The sequence below is a fragment of the Balaenoptera borealis genome (genome assembly GCF_965194805.1).
Source record: "Balaenoptera borealis genome assembly, chromosome: 14".
In the NCBI taxonomy this organism is placed as follows: domain Eukaryota; kingdom Metazoa; phylum Chordata; class Mammalia; order Artiodactyla; family Balaenopteridae; genus Balaenoptera; species Balaenoptera borealis.
The window spans coordinates 55,166,869-55,188,225 of NC_138875.1; the positions used below are offsets into that span (position 1 = coordinate 55,166,869).

The following is a 21,357-nucleotide window of genomic DNA, read 5'->3' on the forward strand; positions in this document are numbered from 1 at the left end:
AGGAAACCAAAGAGAGAGAGAGAGAGAGAATGAATGAATGAATGAATCATGGATTTTATTTTATTTTTTTGCTCTTTTCCAAGTAAAAATAATTAAGATAATTTTTAGAGTGAGAAAGACTTTGCAAAGATACACAAGTTCTTGTATAATATAAATCTATTTTCTCAACACGTCATTATTAAGTGTTGTTCTTTGTCCGGCTAAGTGTTAATGACAAACTGAAGCACTGAGACAGAGTCACAGACCTCACGGAGATCACAATACAATAGCTGGGAAAGGAAGAGTGCCCAACTGCTAGCAGCCAGATGAGTCCAAGTCTCCATCAGTCTTAGTTAAATGACAGCAGAAAAAAGCTGCGAGTACTCAGCTGGGATTTCTGGAGTTTGGCGATATTTGAAGGATATGTCAAAAAGAAAAAAGGTACAGAAGTTCTGTTCAAAATAAAATGGGAAACTAGAGCTAAATTAAGCAGGGATGAATGACTCACATTAGTCTTAGAAATAAGCATTATTTAGACCAACAAGCTCATGAAAATCGATATATTATAGAAAGCTAACTTACTGTGGGTTCTTGTGTTACCCTCAGTAATTCATGCCTTGTATAGTTCTAGCCTTTTCACCTAGCAAATCAAAGTCAGATACCTGTTGGCGGGTTGGTACTAAATAGTCATGAATTCCTCATTCAAATTAGCATAACTCAAAATCTTCTAAAGTAAAGCAGTTTTTAAATTTTTTATTCATTTTTATTGGAGTATAGTTGCTTTACAATGTTGTGTTAGTTTCAGCAAAGTGAATCAGTTATACATATACATATATCCACTCTTTTTACTCACTGCTCTTTGGTGACCTAAATGGGGAGGAAATCCAAAAAAGCAGTTTTCATTAAAATTCCTTCTCCTTTGTCTTGTCCATTGTCATTTGACTTTCATGTAAGTCTGTAGAACGACTACCCCTTTTTCAGTACTGTGGAGAACAGTAGCAGGTAGAATATTTACTAATAAAAAATATTTAAAGAGAAAATATTTTAACACGTATGTGAGTTCAATGAAAGTCTTTGTGATCAAATGGAATTTCAGTTGACCTAAATGCTTTCAATTTAGAAAATTATAAACTTGGTTATTTATTGTGTCTTGCATTTTCAAGTATTATTCTAATATTTGCTCTTGATAGCGTCTTGTATTTTGTAACCTATATCTACTATGGCTAAGTGTAATCTGGATGTACTAATCTACAAACTTGAGATGCAAATGCTTAAATTTTTGAAAAATAGTTCCAATTATTGACTCAAGACTTCACCTACCTCATTAACCAAAATGTCTCTAATATTCTCCTTTGATGATTCCATGGTCCTGAGTTTTTAAGAAGTCTGAGGACTAAGGTGTTCTCTCAACATGGGTTCAGCTTCCATGTCTGAGCTAAGAGAACGCAGTTGGGTACCCAGCTGCATTTGAACTGGTTCACTCACCTTCCCATACTGTCCTTTCCTAAGGCTGGCATTCTTCGATCCAAATCTTGACACTAATGACAATATGTCTCTGTAAAAGCAAACCTACATTCTCTGGGTGCTAATTTTGGCCACAGGCCTCCATGCTTGAACTCTAGTCCTTATGTGCTGCCACCTTGCAGGGTGGCGCTCTAGCAGCTTACCAGTCAGGGCTGGTTTCAGATGTGATTCCCTGTCAAGACATCCACCACTAGGGGTCAAGAACATTTCCCTTCTAAAGCATCGCCTATTAAGGTTCTGATTACTTCCCCCTTACTCGGAAGGTGAGGCTTCCAAAGGACTCTCTGAAAGAAAGCAAATTCAGTGTCTCTGGAAAAACTCGTGTTCATCACTCAGGGGGATTCCAAGGTGATTATTTTTTAGCATATTTCATTCTGGCAAATTAAAAAAGAAAATATTCTGTCAGAGCATCCTGCGTCATGAAGAAATTGCAGTCAACTGCATTGATTGGTGATCTAACAATTCAATTTCACTGTGAAATAACCCAAGCAAAATATATTTACTATGATTAATACAATGGAGCCACTAATCATTAAAATGGTAGTAAATATATTAATTTAACTACATTAAAATAAAATGTCATAATATGCATATACTATTCTGAAATTAGATGCCTATTGCTTGATTTCAGGGGCTGAATGGACATTTATCATTCTATATTTTGCATATTGACCTAGTATACATTAACTTTGATTTTCACATGTTGGATGAATCTTAGTCTTGATGTGATGTAATGTATTTTTGAAAATATTTTTGAAGTGTTAACTATGTGCTGTGCATTTGAGAAGCAGTAAAATAATTCTTGTTTAGGTGTTAGGGATATGATGGGGAACAAAAAAGACAAAAATCCGTGCCCTCATGGAGCTTACACTATAGTCATTTATACTTTTGCTTGAACGGTGTCCTTTTATAGTTTCTTCTGTGGTCTCTTATGTGACCCTAAGTAAGTCATAACTCCCCATCCATAGATGGTGAGATTCTACTCATTGCTTTGTAAGAGTATGTTCTGAAGTGTAAGTCCTAAGTAGCTTCCTATAGGTAGAATTTAAGACTAATATCTTACTTAAATTTTAGAACATCAGTTACACAGGAACAACACTACTGTTCAAAAAAACTCATCTCCAGCTATTTCCTTATCCCTTTTGATGTGGTTCCACATCTGAGAGGAGACTATAGCTTCATCTTCTTCTGAGGAAAGCTGAGGGAACGAAAATATGGAAATGCCACCAAGTAGGTAACTGAAGGTGTCAAACACACAGTAATACCGTTTGCAACCATTTTAAAACATTCTCATTAAAGAATGATAAAATCTCTTATAAATGTTAATATCTTCCACAGCAAGTAGCTCTTAGGAATTAAAAATAAAATGTTTGCTAGAGAAATCCTGGTGAATGAATGAGGTGAAGGAGACCACAGGTTTCAAAAGTGTATATTCCATTGCAAGCAACTCATACTCACTTCTTTGGTCCATTGAGAAACAGTCAAATAATTCTTGTCGATAGGAAGCTCAACTAGTTCTAACTTATTCCTTATGTTGTTTGTTAGAGATCTGTCTTCAGCCTTCTGACTAAATATAAATGCAGAATACGGAATTTATTCTAACAAGTTCTCAAACACATTTTGCTAGAGCTGTGATTCTTATAGCAGCATTAAGATCCAAGAAAATAAAACACGAGTCTGTGGCCTTTCAATAGTATTTGTTTCCAGAAGGATGACTATTTATATTTGAAAGGTTCTGTACTAGAGATAAATGAACATATTAATATAATTTTCAGAAAGGATATCTGAGGTCAAAGTTATGAAGCTTTATAAATCACTGTGAGAAAAATTATCTGGAACTTGAAAATAGGGAAAGTTTACTAGGTATTCTCTCAGTGAGGGGCTTGTACTTTCGATTAATTTTATACTATCTGGACTATTTTACAACTTCACTGGAGCAGAGGTAAATTTGAACATTTTTGTCTGGTGGTGAGGCAAATATTTTCACTTTGGTATGACAGATAAACCCCCAAATTATAGTTTATTGTAACCTGTGTTCTATCAAACTCAGCTATCTTATTTTAACATTCCCTTCCTAATCTGCCTTTAAATAGCTTCTCAAATGCTCTTTAGACTGGTTTAACCATTTTAATGGCTCATTAATGTAATGAATTCAATACAATCTTGGACATACGCTCATGTTATAGTTGTATGAAAATTATGTTTTTCAATCTTTTGAAAAATTTTGCTTTAACAATAGTTACATTTTACTTACTACCCTTTTTATTTCAGTGGGTCTTGCAATCCTTTTTTAAGAGGCTCTAAATGGATAGGATGGCATGAATTCTATAATACAAGACTAGTCCTATCTCTGACTACTTGTGTAACCCTGAGTAACTCATTAACTCCTCATTCATAAATGGTGAGAGATTGTACTGGTTGGCATATAAGTGTGAATTCTAAAGAGTGAGTGATAAGTAGGTACGATTTGAGACCTATTTCTTACTTAAATTTTAGAACATCCACTGCAGAGGACAGACATGACCATTCATTGGATATTAAGGCTTCACTTCCTCAGCACATGTACTGAAACTGGAGCAACACTAAATATATTGGCATGAGCCCGACATAAATAATTTTATGAATCAGTCCATATTTCATGCTACCTTCCCCACAAAGCTTACCCTGATTCCTCCAGCCCGAAGCAGTATCTCCCTCCCTCAAAACTACAAGTGTACTTTATATATATCCCTTCCATGTTATATGACTTTGTGTGTGTGTTTACCCCCATCTACTCAATTACAAATAGGAAGCGGTGGGACCACGTGGTTCTACCAAGGCTGCACTTCTCAGTGAGGGGAACTTGGGACCTACCATTATCTACTTTTCTATATAAATTAATATAAATACTGGGAGGGTATAAATTGTATCAGCAGTGGCTATCTTTCTGGGATATAATGCATGTAAGTTGCTCTCATAATCATTAGAAAAAAACAATTTTGATTTGGGTTAAAACAAAATAAAAATAAAACAAGCAAATAAAACTTCAGAGGCCTCCCTTATTACACAAGGTAACATCTGAACTTCTTGGATGTCCTATAATGTCCTTCACCATTTGGCTCCAACCTGTATGTCGAGACCGAGCTCTCATTATCTTTTCCAATAAATTCTATTCCACAGCCATGCTGGAATTTTGTGGTTTCCTGAGCATGTCATATACTTTCATACCTTTGTGACTTTAATCATATTGTTCTCTTGGCATCAAAAACATTTCTCACCATCCTCACTTGAAAAAAGTAAAATAAGCCAACATGAAAGTCTAAGCCAAACTAAAATGTCTTCTTTGTGAAGCTATTTTCTGTTTCCAACTTCTAAAACATAGCACAGACTAAAGGTTAATTGTGTATTTCTTCTCAACCATATAGCTTATGCAGAGTAAGGAATGTCTTATTCCTTCATACCCTCTGGAATTAAATAATAATAATAACAATAATAATAATGATATGTGAATGAGTGGATGTATGTAAAACATGGCATATACTTTTCCACTAAGGATTGGCTACCTACTTACAGTTTACTATTGCCTGTTTATACAATAATCTTCTGTCCATTTCTCATCTCTAATTTCTTATTAAATTAGGTACACATTCTAAAGTGTACATGGTCACATACTTTCTTCTCCTTCGTTCATGGTTTCAGCCTTGTTTAATAATTCACAAATTTTCCACCAAATCATTCTGTTCCCTAGTTAGTACTCTGGTTCCTTTACGAGAATTCTGATTCTCTGAGGTCTCCACCATCTCCCACTTCTCTCTATCCCAAGAGCAACCCTCCTCTGTAGTACTTCCTCTCCCAGACACCATTTGCCTTATTGTGAAATGCACAGCATCCTGGATGTAAGAGATCTTCAAGTCTTGGTTCCACACAGCTGTAGAAGCCTATTCAATCAAGTACTTTCCTCCCACCCAACTTCCCAATAGCACATATCTATCTGTGAAGCTTCCTTCTGTGTAAGAGCAATGGTTCTCAATGGCCCAGAGAGATGGAGGGAGTATATAAGATGGTATTTTTCAAGGGTAGACATATCAATAGTTGCTAACCCACTACCTACCAAATTCAATCCTTAGGTTGATACATCTCTGTTTTTCCCTTCTCCTGGGGAAGACGTGGTCCCTAGTAACTATTAGAGACATATTATGAGAGGAGGTGCAGATATATACAGTACTTGGGAAAAAAGGAATGACTCTTTAGGGAAAAAAATGGGAAGTGAATCAGAACTGATGTGGCCACTCATCAGCCACAGAAAGGTTGAGATCAGGTCTACAGGTCTTCTTATGTAATTGGATCACAGTTAGAGAGTATTCAATCTGAGTTACAAATATTAGTGTGAAGAGTGAGTATTATATAGAGAAGAATAAGGAGCACACTAAGCCCAGCTTTCTCAAATGTTAAAAATAATAAATGGAGTTAATAAAGTATCTGCTACTTACTAGGAGCTTTATTTTCACAACAAGCAAGAGAGGTATGATTTTCGTTGTATGGATAAGTGAACTGAACTTTAGGAAGGGTGACTCTCCAGGCCAAGGTCACACAGAGAGAGAGAAGCAGAGCCATGATGCAGACCCAGGTCCATTTCTGCTCTTCGCCTTTCACTCTGTGTTTTTTATAGCACTAACTAAATTCATGCTAAGACTGAAGGGGCCCCTAACCTTCAGAAATCATGACTTTAGTCTTGGTCACAGAAACCACAGGAAAAGAAAGTGGAGTCTGTGTACTTAGATTGTGCTACTACTAAAATTTCCTCAAACATTTTGTTGAGAATGAATGGCTCATTAGCCAAAATTAACTAATTAGTGACAGGAGAAATATTGAAGTCAGATGACTAATATTTAAGGCCATAAACATAGACATCTCTGACTATTTCAAGGGCTGACTTAACTATTTCATATCCACAGTCACTGATGAATTTCCTTGGCTTGCCTGAAAGTGTTACAGAGTTGATTATCAACAGTTCGTTCCATACTAATAGTTGGCAGTTATTGAAATTTGCCCTGGGCCAGGGACTGTGTTCAGCTCTCGCATGGATTATCTCATTTAATGCTCACAAAACATGTATGAGTTGGGAATGTTATTATCCCTGCCTTACGTATTGTGTAAAGTAGGCTCAGAGACTAAGTAATTTGTTTAAGACTCTACAGGTAAAACTATATTGATTCACAGTAATAATTGGGCTAAATCACACACTTAGCATTTCAAACATTAAGAGGATGTCATCTCCTTGAGAAGAAATGCCATTTATAAAACAAATACATTGAAACCACCATTCTATGAGCAAAATTCAAACAAAATGAAGAATAGTTCAGCAAATATTACATGCTTAGAAGGCTGCTTTTGGTAGATTTTTTAAATTCTACATTACAAAAGCCAGAGTGATAGAAACCCCTAGCTATTTAATTTAACGTATTTTTACATAAAGCCAAATCATGTATGTGGAACAGTATAAATTACAAACACTGTATAGGTAGGTAGTGGTCGGTAACAGTGTTTAGTCTCTCAGCATGATTGGGCCATTTTTACAGTTCCCATCAGGGACAATGATTATATCCATGGCAACAGGTACTGCAAATGCATTGCATTGTTATAAACTCTCCAGGCTTAACGATTTCATTCATGCAGATTAAAAAAAGTCATATAAACAAATAAATACACATATGCCTCTACATCAATATGAAAGTGGTTCAGTATCTTAAGGTTTGTTTTGGGTTGGCTCTCTCTCTCTCCTCTCTCTCTCTCTCTCTCTCTCTCTCTCTCTCTCTATATATATATAGTATTTTTAGGATTTTTGAGTAAAAGTGTTTTTCCTTTATACAAAAATTCACTTCATCCTACCTCAAATTTTGTTTAGTTAATTTTAGATATGCATGATTGTGTTTGACTTTTAAAACATGAATGTGGATTCAATTTCTGACATCAATTAGTTTCACTGGTTCTTGTGTAAATTAAAAGTACACCACAAAAATGTAATTTAAATGCTATTGCCAATTAGCCTTTAGTACTTACTTACAAACCCCAACTTAGAATATTTTCTTCAATTTTAATAGTCTTGTTTTGAAAATCGCATTTCTCAAATGATAGTACTTAGTTACTGAAAATGTTATCCATCGTGATGCCGGTAACACATGCTGGTTTCTCCTTTCTGTCTTTCATATCCTGTCCACTTATGAGCACACAGGGGCACATAAGGACATCCGGGTGCTGGAATATGCTGGGTTCCTCCCCCTCACCTTCTTAGAGGAAAATCTCATCAGCGGTGTTTTTCTTGAGAATCTGGTGATGTCAGAGCCCCACTTGCAGCACCCCCAGAAATTCTTGTATTCCAGTGCTGACTGCCTCCTTATCTACCTCTCGCCATTATGTTTTCTTTCTAAAGGTCTGGGTGAGGAGGAGGGCTGCAGAAGATTGGGGAGAGAGAGGGAAAAGCATGTCTTCACATCCATGTGATTAATTTTTCTATGCAGGGGCAAAACAGCGTTTAAAATTTTTGTCTGTAAAGCCACGGCTTGTACAAACTTCTAACTAGCTTCCTTCTCATTATGTGTATGTTTTAGTTTCTTGTGGTAGGAAATGACTTAATATCACTTCGTGTACAAACTTCTAACTAGCTTCCTTCTCATTATGTGTATGTTTTAGTTTCTTGCGATAGGAAATGACTTAATATCACTTCGATTATGGTTTTTTTAATGAGAATTTCAGAGAAAGGAATGAAGAGAGTGAAGGAGGGAGGCGGGGAGAGAACGTGTTCTCTACCCTCGGGTAGCTGAATAGAGAGCGAGCATGTGGAGGAATCCTAACCCTTTCCTGCACTCCGCCCACGTCAAACTCATCCAAGCCTTAGGTCAGTGTCCCTGGTTACCTTGTGGCCGTCAGGGACCTGAGGCCATCAGAGTGTGGGAATTGGAGGGACCGTCCTACAGCAAGCGATTTCAGCAGCTATTCAAGAGGCCAGCACCAAAGAGAAAATTCTCAGCCCGGCCAAGCCCTCCTTTTCTACCAATGTGCTTTCTTTCTATCAATTTGCAATGATTCCTCTTCTGTTTGACGAGGGCTGTGATTATCCTGTTTTTAAGTATGGGTTGATGGGTATGAAAACTATGAATTAGAAAATAGCTGTATTAGTGAATGAGCTATAGGTTAACCAAACAACTTGAGCAAAACTGGGGACTGAAATAAAGCTCAGGGGGGAAATGATCCAAACACAGAAGTACAGGGTGCAGAGGGGAAGGGCGGGCACACCCTGAGAGGGAAGGGACTGCCCGGAAGCCCCATCTGCGTGGCGGATGGAGAGTTCAGGTTCTAGTTCACAGTTCACATGTCAAACTCTCTCCAGGCTCCCAGCACCCTGAGGACCAGGGCAGCACAACCCACACCCAGTTATAAGCACATCTCATGAGTTTTAGGAGATCCTGACTGCTCAGCGCTTTTCAGACTTCTAGGGAGGCCTTCCCAGACTCTTGTTCAGGTCAACATCTTAATCGGTACAAAAACCTTGCAAGTTATACCTACTGTCCACGTTTAACGAGAGAAGAAACTGAGGCTCCGGAGAAGTGCGGCACAAGCCAGGACTGACGCGAGTCCAGGGCGGAGGCTTCCCCGCGCTGTGCGGCCGCTTGACGACGCTGCTAGCGCTTCTGAAGCTGGTGGCGGGGACTCTCGGATGCTTTCTCACCTGGAAGAGGAATTCATTTTCAAAGAGAAAGACATTCCATGAACGTATTTATTCACCTTATTCTACGTACGGCTGATTTCTTAAAAAACCAACTGCGCAACCCCCTACACACACGACTTTCTTCACTGTGGCTGTTGATACAGCTTATAAGCCACACAGTGGAACTGAACGTCGAAAATTCATGCCAGATACAAGTTAATGCTAAATGCCAGATACAAGTTAGATAAAATATTTGCATAACTCTAATGATATATGCTATCTTGAGATACAGTGATTTTTTTATGTTGGAAGACGTGTATAAGTGTGTACATATACATATATGTATATATGTATGAGGGATGAATGAAGTTGCAGCACATACAGGGTCATGAGTAGATCTCACTGATATTTAAGAAAAAAATTAAAACTAACTGTGTCCATAGTGTTCAAATGATCACCTGTTGTACACTTACAATACCTTACAATTTTATTTATCAATTATACCACAATAAAGCTGAAAAAGCGTGGTAAAATGAAACAGTGATATAAACTATGAAGAAAATGAGTGTTAGCAACATAAAAAAGAACAGCCAAGAAATGTGAAAGACTTAAACTTTATACTAGGCTGTTATTGGCCTATTGATTTCAGCAATAGATGGTGAGTTCATGAGAGTCATGAATGAAATAGGTCTTTTTTATTTTACGCCCCTCTTCCCCCATCTTCACCCCTAGCACAGTGACTGACAAAAAGGCACCTGATAAATGCTTAATGCGTAATTGGTTGATGTGAACCAAGTAATTTAGATTTATCCATCTAAAGTGGGATGGGCTCTGTCAGACCTCCACTGTCTAACTGTAAACACACGCCCAGAGGTGAAGGATGGCTATCAGGTGGTAGAGAAATGTCACTAGCCGGAACTTATTCAATATAGTCTAAGATGCCTAGGAAGGATTTGAAGTTCTTGAACATCTGAAATATCAGAGAATGTAAAAGAACACCTATATATAAATATATATGTTTGCAGGAGGCAATAGAACAAGAACTAGTTTAAGTATTTAAACTAGTCTGAACAGTAAGGTTAATGCTAGGAGGAAGAATTTAGTCAAGATCAGTATGGAGAAAAATGGTTAATAGCATCTTTACTTTTTTGAACCAAACATGAATAAAAGCAGAAATATAATTTTTCCTTGGAGTATTTTTTCTAAAGCGGTCATAGATTCTATCAGTCTTGTCACGGTCCCTTGCAAACGCAGAGCTGTTAACTGGGCAAATTCTTGGCGGCCTCAGGGGCCTCTCTCAAACCTGGACTCTAATCCTCCCTTTCAGCTAAGCCTTTACTTCAGATGCCATGGTTCTCTCACTGCTGTTGGGAAAAGAGAAACGTGTACACACAGAGAAAGGCAGCTGAGGTGTTGCATGGCTTGCTGTTCTCCAGTGTTTTCTTAATCCACTAGGGTCTGCTGCTTTTCCTTTCAAAAGAGAAAAAAAGTCAGCTGGGAATAAACCCACAAGCTATCTAACTTTCTTTTCACAACATTGGAGATTTTAAAGTAACCAGTGGCTGGCAAGCAAGCAAGCACTGTGTTCCTTAACTATAGATTTTGGGGACCCTGACGGTCTCACGGGGTGCAAAAGTTCCTTGACCCTGACCCCTAGCTCTGCAGAGTGGTTCATTGATCCAATATAACACTTTTCTGCAACCACAAGGAGAGTACTGGGCTTCTCTTATGTGCAGTGACAATTTCTTTCTCTGAGTGCAGGTGGTGTGAGGTGCTGAAGATGGAGAAATGCCTCTACAATTTTCACAAATGAAGGAGCAGCAGGTCAAGAAGAGGGAGCCCCCAGTTCTTGTCACCAGTGCTATCGCAGGTGACAGCCTGTTCCTATGAGAGTCTGGCAGTTTGGAGGTAGCTGTTGGTGGGAAGAAAGGGATAAATAAGGTGACTTTTGAAATTCCTATCTAGCAGAAATTTTTCCTTAGCCAAATGAAATGATGGGAAACACCAATTCCTGCCAAATGTAGTGGCCATCTTGGAACAATGAGATAAAGCTGTGCATTCATTAATACCTAGGTTTTGTCATTGTCGAGGCCAGGTCCTCAGCTCCACATCTCCAAGGGGTTGGGAGGGTAGAGGCACCTGAGACAGGTGCTAGATACCAGGCTGGAGAGGACAATCAGGCAAGCTAATGTGTTACGGTTACTAGTCTGGTCCATAGACAAGCAGCAGAGTTATTAACTGAGTGTGTGTTAGACGTGCAAAATCTCGTCCCCTGCCACCCACCGCAGGCCTTAGGGAATTATAATCTTCATTTTAACAAACATAATTCCCATTGACTTGCATGTACACTGAAGTTTGATATGCAATAATTCATGGTATTCAAAGAACTGGGCAAGCTTATACATGGTTTTAGAGAGCACGACCATGTAGAGAGGAGATCCAGCAGGCAGAATGCAGTGAAGGAAGAGGTGTAAAGGGCGACAGTAATCCTGGAAGCCAGGCAGCCATTCTGATTGGCCGATGGCAGTAGGACGCCTGCCCCCTAAGGCCTGAGGGAGTCAGGGTTAGGGATAGGGGTTGAGGGGAGGCTAAGAAGAGCAGAATTGGGCCTTTTTCCCTCAGTAGGTGGTCAAGTTCTTGGCAGGATTGGTTCTCAGGAAGGCTAGACTTCAAGTCAAGACTCCATTACTAAGCAGGGCATCAGGAAGCTAGTGAGAGGAAATGCATCTTTATTGCAAACCTGTGGTTTTGAATATGTGAGCTTGAGAGGATTCTGAATTTGAGAATTTTGAAACTCAGAGTCAATTCAAACACCTCCAAGAACCCATCTTTGTCAGACCTGACAGATTTGCAGCAACTCTTAGTCATCAGAGGGTGTCTCTGCATCTCCTGCTATACTTCTTTCTCTAATCAGGGTTGCCACTCCAACCTGAAGGCAGGGGCCATCGGCAAGGCTCACAGGATCTGTAGAAGAAAAGGGAAGGAGAAGTAAGGTGGGCAGGAAATAATAAAATTCTAGGTGTTTATAAGGTAAGCATCATCATGTGTTTAGAACCATTCCTTCCATCATAAGTACTTATTTTACTATGAGAATTTTCGAAGTATAAAGTTTTAGACAAGTCTTGTGAGAACAATTTGCCAATGATTGCTGGAAACTCAGAGAGCAAAGACGGTACCCTTAAAAGTCCTTTATGGTTGTTAATTCTGGACACACAACAGAAAGACCAAAGGAGCTTTTAAAAACGGCAAAGTCAGTGTCCCACCCACAGAGGTAAGTATAAGGTACAACCAGAGTTGACAACCACTGTCTTGTGAGATGCTTGGCTCTCTTGGGCGGGCAGAGTAGTTGAGCATAAAAAACATTTTTTAAAAGTATCTATCTATGCACACACACTTGAATTTCCTTAAAGGACTCCTGACTGTGCAAATCAATAATAATAATATATTGTGGGTTTATGACATAAGTAGAAGTGAAATATATAACAATAAGAACACAGAGGAAGGTAGAGGGTAAAGAGAATTATATTGTTGTGACGTTTGCTACATTGTTCAACTAATATTATTTGCAGATAAGCTATAGATATACACATAGTAATCTCTATGACAACCACCAAAAAATAACACAAAACGTAATAGCTAAAATTTCAGCAGAGTAAATAAAAGAAGACAGGAAAGGAGATACAAAAAAAAAACAGTGACAAACTGAGATATACAAATAATTATATTAAATGTTAATAGACTAAATGTTCCAATTTAAGGCAGAGTTTTCAGACTAGATATAAAAGAGCTACATTCAGCTATACACTGTTTTTTAAAAAAACACTATAAATATAAGGCACTGACAAGTTGAAAATAAAAGGGTGGAAAAAAATTTTCCACTTAAACACTACACATAAGAATTTGGTGTGGCTATATTAGTATCAGACCAAGTAGATGGACCAGAATTGTTAGAAATAAAGGGAATAAAAAGACAACAAAGAAATAAAGAGGAACATTTCATCATGGTAGAGGGGTCAAGTCATCGAGAAGATGTAACAATCCCAAACGCTTTTGCATGAAAAACAGAGCTTCAGGACTTCCCTGGCAGTCCCGTAGTTAGGACTCCATGGTGCGACCCGGCATGGCCAAAAAATAAAAATAAAAAAAAAAAGAGCTTCAAAATACATAAAACGAAAATTGGTAGGATTAAAGGAAGACACAGACAAAACCACAATGGTAGTTAGGGACTTTAACAACTCTCTCTCAGTAATTGATAAAACAAGGAAATAAAATCAGTGAGTATGTAAAAGACTGAAGCAACATATCCACCAACTTGCCCCAGTTGTCTTGGTTGATACAGTAAACGCAACGACTGCAGAGTATGCATTCTTTTTGAGTAAAATATTCATCAAGTTAGACTATACACAGGCCCGAAAACAAGTCTCAATAAAATTTAAAACACTAAAATTTTAAAAAATATCTATAAGAGAACAGACAGATATATTAAACTTGGAGGGAGAAGATACCTCTAGATATTTGAGATAAGATGATTACCACAACTGCATCCTGAACTAGCTAATATTCCTAAGAGTGAACACGGAAAGAACTATATAACTAATTTTTCTTACATAACTTTTTAACAATAAAGAATATACAACTTGATTTGTAGAACAGATTTTTGATAACTAATTATAGAAATGTTTATTACATAGTAATTCATAAAAAGTAATTTGTAAAACACAGAAAACACATTTTCAAACGTATCTTTACAAAATTCTACAATCTTAAACTATACCTGTTATAAAATTGGAGAAAAATCATGTAATTAAACTGTTGATTTCTTTATGTTAATTTAATAGTCCAAATAAAGGGAGAGATATAAGTGTGTATTTTAAGTTAATGCATTAAGACAAGGTCATCACACTGAAGTTGTATTTCAGGATTGTGTGTGGAGTGTGTGTATATGTGTGTACCTGTGTGTGTTTTCAGTTGCGTTCCCATGCCTTTAGGAGTATTAACACCCCTATAGCTTTATACGTATCATTTGTCTGACCTTGAAGGCATCCAGTATGGTTTCCTCACATTTAGAAAGATGTGCTTTTAGTTCATTTGTGTAAGAGAAGGCACATGGTTAGCTCTCAAGTCACAGCCCAGAGATAGGTTCAGGCATCAACTCTGCTCGCCAAGCCGTGAGACTTCAGCAAGCTTTGGACACAGTTTTGTCAGAGGGAAAAAATAAATGTCTGTATTTGGTAGGATGACATTAACATTTAAATAACATAGATATAAACAAAAAAGCACTTTTTAAGTCATTAAATATATAAATGTCACTTACATAACTGGAAACAGTGAAATCAAGATCAAATCTAATAACCAAGATTAAGAGAATTGTACATCCATACAATTGAATATTATGTAACCAGCAAAAATCATGCTTTTGGAAAACAGATAATGATAATGGGAAATGTCAATAATAAAAATAGCATGGAAAATGGTCAAATTTTAATTTGAAACACACAGATCTATGGAGTCCAGAGGTGTCACAAACTTCCCCTGCACCCACAGCTGAACACGTTACCCCAATTAGTTTCCATTACAATTAGCACATCCTTTTTCTGTTCCAGTTCCCACCAGCTTATGTGGAATCCTCAGCCTCCTGTGAAGAGACCCCCTCTCACATGTAGACCCCACGGGGGCCTCATATGTGATCACAGCCCATCAATTCAGTCTGTCATTTCAAGTGACCACACTATCTACCTTTTGTTTTTTCTGCTACAGATTCACCTTGATGCTATTCTGTTCTCAGGAAGCTCCTTGAGAGACTTCCCTGTTGCCAGCACAAGCTCCTTAGGGGGCATTGTTTCCAGACCCTCCATGAGAGGACAGCCTTGGGGGTGGAGAACGGCTCCAGGGTCCAGTGGGAAGTGGGTGGAGTCAAGTCTGTGCCCACATTGTCGTCTGGCCCCAGGGGAGCACTAACGTTTCCTGAAACAGTTTCTCCAGCTTTTGATCCACACCAACTCTCCTCAGTGGGGCCCAAAACCAACTCAAAAAGCCAGACAGAGCACAAATTCCAATCTCCTCCAGCCATATATATCTTCACTTAATGCCATGCACCAAAAGTACATAACCTAAGCCCTCTGTCCCTCTAATTCCACCTTTGCAGAAAACCTTAAAGCCCTCATGTTCATTAGCTTTGCAAAAAGACATGAGGCTTTTCCACAACCCTTTAACCCTTCCAGGTGGATTACAGCCTACCATTTCTCCTAGAATATACGTGCGTCTGTTACACCAGTCCTGGGAGTTTCTTCTTCATCATGTTCTTATTTTCTGACATATCTAGAAGGAACATTCAAATTTAATTCTATGATAACATTCCAGGAAAAAAAGGGAGTGAACTCACAGAAAAGAGAGAGAAAATCCAAGTTGATTTAATTTTTTACTACCATAGTTTTCTGTTTATTGTTGGAAATCTATATATAAAATCAATATATTTGTCTGTTTGTTTTAAACAAAGAACCAAGGACATTTCAATCCCTAAAATTTGGCCATGTAAGAAATACAAAAGAAGGCGCATACCTGAATTTCTATTTATACCTCTCAGATGGCTATGTTTTGTTTTGTTTTTTTAATATATAAGACAGAATAATTCCTCACTCCTCGTGGATTTATTTGTTTTATAAAATAATTCACCTGGGGAAATTCCAATTCCATGGGAACATGACCAAACAAAATCATTCTTCATTCTAGTTTAGAGATGGCGTTCTGAATTAAATTTGCTCTAAATGTCATTTCAAAAGTCACTAAAAAAAATATACATTTCCCTTTGCCATTTTAAATGTTGCAATTGACTCTTTAAAATACATACTTTCTTTTGGGATTACATTCTCATAAATGGTAGATTTTAAAAGCCTCAGAGTTAGAGTCTATAATGTGCTGGCTCATACAAAGGAAGAAATTTTAAATACAGGCTGAAAAGGAAGTGAGAGCATTTGAAGATTGGGTGGTGGAGTTACTGGATACAGTTTGCAAAAATCTGCACAACTTCTAACACTTAGTAGCCACCTACTCACCACAACAAACACACACACACACACACACACACACACACACACACACACACACCCTTTACATTTGCCTTCATACATCTCTGATCTTTACAAGGTTAAAAATGCCTTAACTATTTTTTTTCAAAGGGAATATTAATGTGGACAAGGTTAAAAATGCCTTAACTATTTTTTTCAAAGGGAATATTAAGGCTAACTCCTTTATTAGTGTGGAATGTGAATTTGAGAAAAGTATCACTAGCATGAGGGGGACAGTTCAGTATATTAAATGCATTAACTGCAGAATCAGACTAGTGAAGTTTGATTCTACATCTGCTTCTCCGATTTTGTGTGTGTCCTTTGGCAGTTTTCTTAGTTTCTGTCAACATCAATTTCCTAAACTATAAAATAGAGGTAATGTTGGTACCTGCCTCGCAGGATCATAGTAAAGATTAAAAAAAAGAATGCATGTAAAGTATCTAACACATAGTAAATACACTAGAAATGGTCATTGCTATTATATAAAGTACAATATAATTAAGGTTTAATATTTACACCACATAAAATCTGTGTGGCTTTTATACTGATAAAAGGTAAGCAATCATTTTATAAGTGGGGATTGGTAATGTGTGGATATTTTTAATATATCAGAGTTTAATAAGGAAGAACAATAAGAAAGAACATTTTATTAACAATCATCAAAAATTATCTTCCAGTATTTCTGCAATTGAAGTGCTTCGTTGTTTAAATTATCAGCAAAAGGGTGATTTTTTTCCTAAACAAATGAAATTTCTACAATATTAAAAAGCCTATCATACATGTTATTATTATTCACAGTTTAATCTACAATTTATTATGGGTTTACTTTCTAAGAGGTTTATACATGATTCCTTCCCTTTTATTTAAAAAAGGGGACTTCCTGGCGGTCCAGTGGCTAAGACTCTGTACTTCCACTGCAGGGGGCATGGGTTCGATCCCTACTCAGGGAACTAAGATCCCGCATGCCGTGCAGCACAGCCAAATAAATAAAATTTAAAAAATAAATTTTTAATAAAATAAAATAAAATGCTATCAGTTACAGCATATGCAATACGTCAGAACTGTTCTTCAGAGGCAACTCAAACACCAAAATGTTGCTCAACTTTTTAAAAATTAACACTGCTTATTTCACAGTTCTATAGGGAAAGGCACTGTTTTCTAGTGTATTTGCATAAACTGTCCCTATGACTTAGCTATGCATTTTAGAAAATGTATTCTCCACTCATCATCCTGGCAAGATAATTGAGAGTATACAGTGAGTTTTCAAATAAATTTTGGGATCGAAATAAAATGATAGCCATTTAAAGCCTCATTTGAGTCTTCACTGCTTATGTATGGTTTAAAATGTTGATTAGACGAGACCGTGTCGTTCCCCACCTGGCTGAGTTGCAGCCGAGTGTGGTCCACTTAAATAGAGCTTTGGCCAAACGTCAGAAACCATTTTGCACGTTAATTAAAATATGAGTGGCTTATTTGAAGACAATGTTAGGACTGTCTCCAGAATGGATAATTAATGATTCTTTACAACCATGGAGTATGCCATTTGAACAATAGCATCAAGAATCATTTGTTTGTCTACCTGCCTCATTGTACAGGCTGGAACAGACACTTCTAATATGACGTTCAGTTTAAGGTCAGAAGAACAATCTTAATCTTAGCAGAGCTTCCCAATTCCTACTTATTATGTTAAGAAGCAAGTGGTAAAGAAAGCTAATGTGTAAAGAAAACAGGAAAGGGCTGAAGAGATGTTAATTAACATGCTTCTTGGCCCATGATATTATTCCTATTATTCCATTCTTAAAATCCTATTAAGAGGAAATAATGGTTCATGGCAGTTTTTCTATTTCCCTCTAGTTGACTGAGTAAACTCCTTGACTGTGCTCAGTTGACCAGTCTCAAATCTCATTCTTTACCAGCTTAGTCACCACATCCATTTTGCTTCCTTCCTAATGTCTCTCAAACCTGTCTGCTATTTCTCTCAGCAGCACTCCAGCTCCCCTGGATTTATTACCTCCAACCCAGCCTTTTGTGTAGCTCTATAATAATTTATCTTATAGACCTAAAGTCGCTTTCATTCATCATCCATCTTCTGTTTTCAACAACTTTCACCAGTTCTCTATTATCTATAGGCTTATGTTCAAGAGCACCTATAAATTGATGTCTATAAACTACTTGCCAAGCCCTGCCATTCCATCATATGCCAGACCATTCTTACTGTGCATTCTCACTCCCCTATTTCTACCCTAACTTGACCGTCCTCAAAATCTACCAAGTTAATTCTTACCCAGCTCTTATAGGTCAAATTACATTTCATGTCTTCAGTGAGCTATCACATGACCACAGTAACCCAATGTAATTGGCACTAATCATCTTTTCTACTGTCACAGAACATCTGGGGTCTTATATCTTTACAGCCACCCTATCTCAGTTCTCTCAGCAGATTAAGGATGTCTTGAGGACAGGTATGTCTTCTGTCATTCTACTGAGTAATTGAAATGAACATCATGAGACTAATCGATAACTGTGGTATTATTATCATTTTTTTAATTTATTAGCTTATTTGCCTAAAAGACTCCCTTAATACTTTACACAGAAGCAGGAACATTGTTCAAAAATATAGACTCAAAAAGTGTTGTAAAAGAGGAAAGTAATGAGTCTTTCATCACACGAGATAATTAAAAACTGAACATGAATGGACTTTTGTCAGATATCCTGCACTGGTGTTAGACTCAACCTCAAAGTTCCCTCTAAGATAAAGAATCGTATCCTCAAGAATTAGAAGGAGGGAGGGTCTTTTTTCTTAGAAAGGTCTTAACAGTAGCCCTGATTACCAGGAATTTAAAGCAGAGGCCAATGAAAGCACACTCATCATTAGCACACCTTGCTATTAAGTTCATTGTAAATATGACTGGGTTTTTCTTATTCCTTCTTTTCTGCAGACTTTTTTCTAATTTCTCAGATCCAGAAGAAATACTCTTCTGAACAATACAAAGGAAAACCCCTCTTGGTGCGGAGAGGGATTACAAGCGTGAAATAAAATTCATATTTTATGGCAAGACAAGAAAAATTTAAACAAAAAATTTTCTCTGCCCTTTGGCCTCCTCTGTCCCCCCGCTGCATGGTGTATGTGCATTAGGCATCGACCAAACGTCCCCCATGGGCAGAAATACCTGCCCAACCATAAAGAACAACATTCTCCTAGCATCCATAAGACAACTCCTTAAAGATAACAGTCTTTCTTGATCTTGTAAGGGGTCACATGGCGCTTAGATCTGGATTATGTAAACTATTTGATGTACAGCCCTCTGTCTCAAAAAACTTCTATAACTGTGTCTTTACTTCTAATGGGTGGAACAGTTCTCAGAGCTTTCTTTTTTTTTTTTTTTTTTTTTAGATTCCATATATATGTGTTAGCATACGGTATTTGTTTTTCTCTTTCTGACTTACTTTACTTTGTATGACAGATTCTAGGTCTATCCACCTCACTATAAATAACTCAATTTCATTTGTTTTTATGGCTGAGTAATATTCCATTGTATATATGTGCCACATCTTCTTTATCCATTCATTTGTTGATGGACACTTAGGTTGCTTCAATGTCCTGGCTATTGTAAATAGAGCTGCAATGAACATTTTGGTACATGACTCTTTTTGAATTGTGGTTTTCTGAGGGTATATGCCCAGCAGTGGGACTGCTGGGTTGTATGGTAGTTCTATTTTTAGTTTTTTAAGGAACCTCCATACTGTTCTCTATAGTGGCTGTATCAATTTACATTCCCACCAACAGTGCAAGAAGATTCCCTTTTCTCCACACCCTCTCCAGGATTTATTGTTTGTAGATTTTTTGATGATGGCCATTCTGACTGGTGTGAAATGATATCTATCTCATTGTAGTTTTGATTTGCATTTCTCTAATGATTAATGATGTTGAGCATTCTTCCATGTGTTTGTTGGCAATCTGTATATCTTCTTTGGAGAAATGCCTATTTAGGTCTTCTGCCCATTTTTGGATTGGGTTGTTTGTTTTTTGATATTGAGCTGCATGAGCTACTTGTAAATTTTGGAGATTAATCCTTTGTCAGTTGCTTCAATTGCAAATACTTTCTCCCATTCTGAGGGTTGTCTTTTCATCTTGTTTATGGTTTCCTTTGTTGTGCAAAAGCTTTTAAGTTTCATTAGGTCCCATTTGTTTATTTTTGTTTTATTTCCATTTCTCTAGGAGGTGGGTCAAAAAGGATCTTGCTGTGATTTATGTCATAAAGTGTTCTGCCTATGTTTTCCTCTAAGAGTTTGATAGTGTCTGGACTTACATTTAGGTCCTTAATCCATTTTGAGTTTATTTTTGTGTATGGTGTTAGGCTGTGTTCTAATTTCATTCTTTTACATGTAGCTGTCCAGTTTTCCCAGCACCACTTATTGAAGAGGCTGTCTTTTCTCCACTGTATATTCTTGCCTCCTTTATAAAAGATAAGGTGACCATATGTGCGTGGGTTTATCACTGGGCTTTCTAGCCTGTTCCATTGATCTATATTTCTGTTTTTGTGCCAGTACCATACTGTCTGGATTGCTGTAGCTTTCTAGTATAGTCTGAAGTCAGGGAGCCTGATTCCTTCCTGACTTCAGACTATACTACAGGTAACACCTATCCTTCTCAAACTCTTCCAAAATATAGCAGAGGGACGAACACTCCCAAACTCATTCTACGAGGCCACCATCACCCTGATACCAAAACCAGACAAAGATGTCACAAAGAAAGAAAACTACAGGCCTATATCACTGATGAACATAGATGCAAAAATCCTCAACAAAATACTAGCAAACAGAATCCAACAGCACACTAAAAGGGTCATACACCATGTTCAAGTGGGGTTTATCCCAGGAATGCAAGGATTCTTCAATATATGCAAATCAATCAATGAGATACAGCATATTAACAAATTGAAGGAGAAAAACCATATGATCATCTCAATAGATGCAGAGAAAGCTTTCGACAAAATTCAACACCCATTTATGATAAAAACCATCCAGAAAGTAGGCATAGAGGGAACTTTCCTCAACATAATAAAGGCCAGATATGACAAACCCACAGCCAACATCATCCTCAAT

General features: G+C 37.4%; 1 protein-coding gene and 1 long non-coding RNA gene across 8 annotated transcripts in view; one reads left to right on the top strand and one right to left on the bottom strand.

Moving 5' to 3' along the window:
• Positions 1-21,357, top strand: part of LOC309610582 — a 174,682-nt gene that overhangs the window by 48,013 nt on the left and 105,312 nt on the right. The window lies entirely within an intron of this gene.
• LOC309610552 (uncharacterized protein) overlaps positions 9,721-21,357 on the bottom strand; it is a 386,618-nt gene continuing 374,981 nt past the window's right edge. Inside the window, exon 7 of the mRNA XM_082353612.1 lies at positions 9,721-12,151. The gene's annotated coding sequence lies outside the window, so the exon portion shown is untranslated. The remainder of the gene's footprint in view (positions 12,152-21,357) is intronic.